Consider the following 4,757-nt stretch of genomic DNA (forward strand, 5'->3'; position numbering starts at 1 on the left):
CGGGCAAGGTTGACTCAGCCTTTCATCCCTTCAGTGGGTCGATAAATGAGTACCAAGCATGCTTGGGAACTAAACACTGGGGGTTCCGCGTTCGGCTGACAATCTGACCGGAACCTCTGCCCCTGCACCCCAGAGCCCAAGGTCAAGAAAACTGAGATGGGCACAGTGGGCCTTGGCCCTCTATGGGCTGTCGCGCCGCTGAGTTTAGTTTTTTTAAGTGACTGGCTTTTACAATCCAATTTTAGAAAAAGGAGAAGGTATGTTTCATTCTGTTTTTAAAATATTATTGAGCAAATAAATTCAATAGATTAGTTCATTAATATATATTTTTCCTTATATAAAAAAAAAGATGCTCGTAGTTGATATTTTAAATTATTAGCAATTATAAATTAGGAAAAAATATGAAGATTTTGACTTGCGCAAAATCTTTTTACAGTGACGCTTAAAAATATCATATACTTTAAAGATTTTTTTTTCATTGTTATTAATTCATTAATGGTAATAAAAATACCTTCTATTATTCATTAATTAGGTGTGAGAAAACATTTAAATTAAGAAAATTAAATATATACAGTTAAAAAATTTTTACTGCACCCAAACAGCATGAATCCAACCAGCATTGTCACTTTTAAACAAGTAAAAAAATGACTAATTTAAAAACACTCCGACTAACTAGTTTCTTTAATACTATTATTTTAAAAGAATTAAAAATAAAAAATGGCTACATATAAATTCAAACAACAGTTAAATGATAATCTTATAAAAATATTTGAAAATCTAAAAATTGCTCTAAAATAAAATCTAATCAAAATTTTAGAAATTGCTCTATGAAGTTAACAAGTTTGTGTGGAAATTTAAAACCAAACAAAATTCTGTAGCCTTGAAATGGTCACAAATTGTCACGCAAACAAACTCATAAGCAGATTTTTTTTTCCAAATAGGACAGGATGCGTGAATACTTTTATTTATTTTTATTGATTACTCTCATGTTTAAATTAATAACGGAGAACAGTAAAATTTCATACGCAAATTCTGGTGCAATTGTTTTTTCCCCCACTTAGTTTCACTGAAAAAATCCTTTAAAAAAGATTTTTTTAATTTTCCTACAGACATTCCTTTTAGAAATTACCCTTTTTTAAAACTACAAAAAAAGTACTGTAAAATTTTTCGATCTGAATTATTATGTATATTTAATTTGTTTAGTTCAGAGTTTTCACTCTTCAACGACTAAAAACTTTAATATCAAAATAAAAAATAAACAGGAGATTTTGATAATCCTTTCTTCCACCTCAAGATTTTATGTAAAGAAACATTTCGTTTAAGTAATATGTTTTCAAATTTTTACACTACTGAACCTGCTTCATACAAATGAATAGTAGCAACGAGTCTGTGGCTGTAACCATATAACTCTTCTGAACTCACCTTGGCTGGGTGTACACCCTTTTTACATTATGTTACATTATGAATTACGATTACCAAGAAATGAACTTACATAAATTCACTTCTCAGTTGGGTGTACACCCTTTTTTTATAGCACGAAGCTCGCTCGCATCTCATCAGATGACAAGACTATCACGACTCGACTTTCTATGGTAAACACCATCTCTTATTCCACAATTATAATAAAATTTTTGACATCAATTGTACAGCCTTTTACCGAACTCTGCATCATCTGATATGCAGGAAGAAAAAAAAAAATATTATGTCTGAAGCTTTTTTAGCAGTTTTGTTACAAAAAATTGAGTTACAGTTTTTTTTCTTCTTTTTTTTCATTTTATTTTACAGGGAAACGAGAACTGGAATAACTTCAGTTGCTGAATCTACCGAATATAACCTGAATGTTTAACATCGTTATTTTTTTTATTTATTTTGACATATGATTTTTTGCTTTTATATTTATTCATATTTCTTTTATTTGATACAACAATTATTTATGGAATAAATGTTTTTTTAGAAAATCTATTTATTGCTATTATATTTTCTACATTTAAAATCCTATTACATGTTTTTGACAAATTTTTTTAAACTGAATAAGTTTAAAAAAAAATGATTTTTATTTTCTATAGATAAAACGTTTAGAAATGTTCCATTTGTTTAGAAAAGAAATTGCTTTTCCATAATATCAAAGGAAACTATGTTGATGCAGTTGTTAGCACTCTGAATTAAAAATTAAGGTAAGGTTAATTAAGGCTTAAAAATTAAGGTAATTTTTCTGTGCGTCCAATTTATTGATTTAAAACATAAGCTTTGCAAAGAAAAATTTTCAAATATTTTCAACATTCTATTTTAGCTGAGCAAAAATTTGAACTATTTTAGTATATAAATTTTAATTTTTAGCATTTTTAATGACTTCCTGCTGATTATCAATTTTAATAGGAAATCAAAATTAAATTCAGTAAGAAAGGAGTTTAAATTTAAATATAAAAACTTTATTGATAAATTTCACGAACAAAGAAATTTTTTATAATACACAAGAAAATATGCAGATTTTTTTTCTTCTTTTTTGCCTGATAAAGAAATATTTAAAATTTACACTTTTTCTTATTGGTTAATTTCTTACTGTAACATCAAAAAATCAAATATTGACACTTCGCTGTATTTCAAGCAATAAGTCACTTAAATTCTTTCTTTTTTACATTTAAAAAAAAAGTGTATGGCAAGTTATCGCATAAATATGTGTAAAAGAGAATGTAAACTACTTTCTGCTATGCCCAGAGGCAAACCTATGGATTGGATGCGCCTATACCAAATCTCGTCCTGGCCCCTTTCCTAAAATATTTATATTCTCTTTCTTTTGTTATATAATTCGAAATAAAAACATTGTTTGACCCTTTTTGCAATATTGCAAAAAGATTGCGTTGTTTTTAAATAAAGATTGATTAATAAATAAATAAAAATTAATTATAACAATAAAATTATCTCTTTTTAACTGTAATGCATTCAATTGTATTCATAATCATCATTGATTAAAAATAAAAAGTCTGTTTTATCATATTTATAGAAGATTCTATTGCGATTTTTCAGTTGTTAATAAAAATTCTGGCCATTTGTTTAATTAAGCGCAATTATATTTTACAGTTTTACAAATATAATTTCGTAACAAAAATACGCACACACAACAAATGTAGCTCTGGTTTAAAGAAGAACTATAACATAACTGAATGATTATCCATTATTTTTCCAATCAAAACTGAAGGAAATTGATTTTTTTAAAAATAATCATGCTTTGCTAACATTAAAACAATAAAATCATCGCGATATAATAAATTCCTTAAAGATCACAGTGTAAATGACGATTAGTTATGGTAATTACAAATAAAACAGCTACAATCAAATAATATATTTTGTTTAGTTTATTTATTGTTCAATAAAAAAACGAAGCTCTTAATACAAATAAGTTTCACAAACATTATATAACATTACATACATTACATTACATACATTACATTACATACATTACATTACATACATTACATTACGTACATTACATAAGAAAAATATACACATAATTACATACAAAGCTCTATACTAAATAGTGAGAAAAATACATTCCTTAATGAGATAAAAATTAGAGAAAGTTTACGTTTTATTTTAAGAATATCTAGGAATAATTAATTTGCTAACAGTGAAAAAAAGGCAAAGAGTAAAGAAATAGATTAGAATACATTCTGGTCTATTTAATAAAATCAAATTATGAAAAATCCTCTTCGTATCATAATCGAATAAATTAGAGATAAAGTTTAAAAAAAAAAAATTAGTCAGATTTGAATTACAAATTTTTAGACGTTCAGTGCTCAAAAATAAATAAAAAATAAATAAATAAATAAACGGACCTTCCTGACAACATATTTGATCTAATGATCAGCTCTTCACGTTCTTTGACTCATTCTTAATGGTTAAAAGGGGTGACTTCAAATATGCTAATTAATAAGGGCGGGGGCGATATTCTAAGTTACCGAATCGGACACTAAAACGTACTTTCTCTGAATAAACATGCCATTTTTTCGACGGATTCGGATATTTTAACTCCAAAATATAGGGATTAGCCGCAATCTGAGAAATAACTGGAGAGCTTTTCAAGCTGATTGAAAAATTTTTGCGCACAATTATAAAGATCGTTTATAATTTTATAAATTGTCTAAAAATAACTTTTTAGTAAATATTTATTATTTTATTTAATAATAGTTGGAAAAAATTTAATTGTAAGGCATACATTTTTATACTGTTTTAAAAGAAGGTAAGTTAACATAAAATACAAAATTATTTATTGATCGAGTAGTTCCTGAAAAATCAAATTTTAAACATACGACTTTGTTAAAATTCGATTTTTCAGGAATCTGAGACCCGTTTTCGAACTATATGAATTTAGACCAACCTGCATAACAAGTGTTAAGAATTTCTGCCTGACTAAAAGAGGACGTTGTAATCACTCAAAATAATTCTGCAATCAAATACGTGGCAGGCAATGGATTGAACTGGATGGCTTATTGGAAAGCCCTATTTCGTACCATCATATTGTTTTACTATCATTAAATTTGTTTGTTATTAAATATGGTTTTTTTATTTAATGCCACTGAATCATTCTGCAACAAGATTAAAAAAAAAAAAACTTTTTAAAACTAATTCAATTTAATTAGTTTTAAAAGTGGTTTTTAAGGAAAAGGATAAATATAAATCATTGGAATACTTGGGAAAAAGAAGGCTTTTTGTATCTTTAAGAAAATACATTATAAGAATGCGTATGCTCCATAATTAAA

Source organism: Parasteatoda tepidariorum, chromosome X1 (assembly GCF_043381705.1).
Source record: "Parasteatoda tepidariorum isolate YZ-2023 chromosome X1, CAS_Ptep_4.0, whole genome shotgun sequence".
NCBI lineage: Eukaryota > Metazoa > Arthropoda > Arachnida > Araneae > Theridiidae > Parasteatoda > Parasteatoda tepidariorum.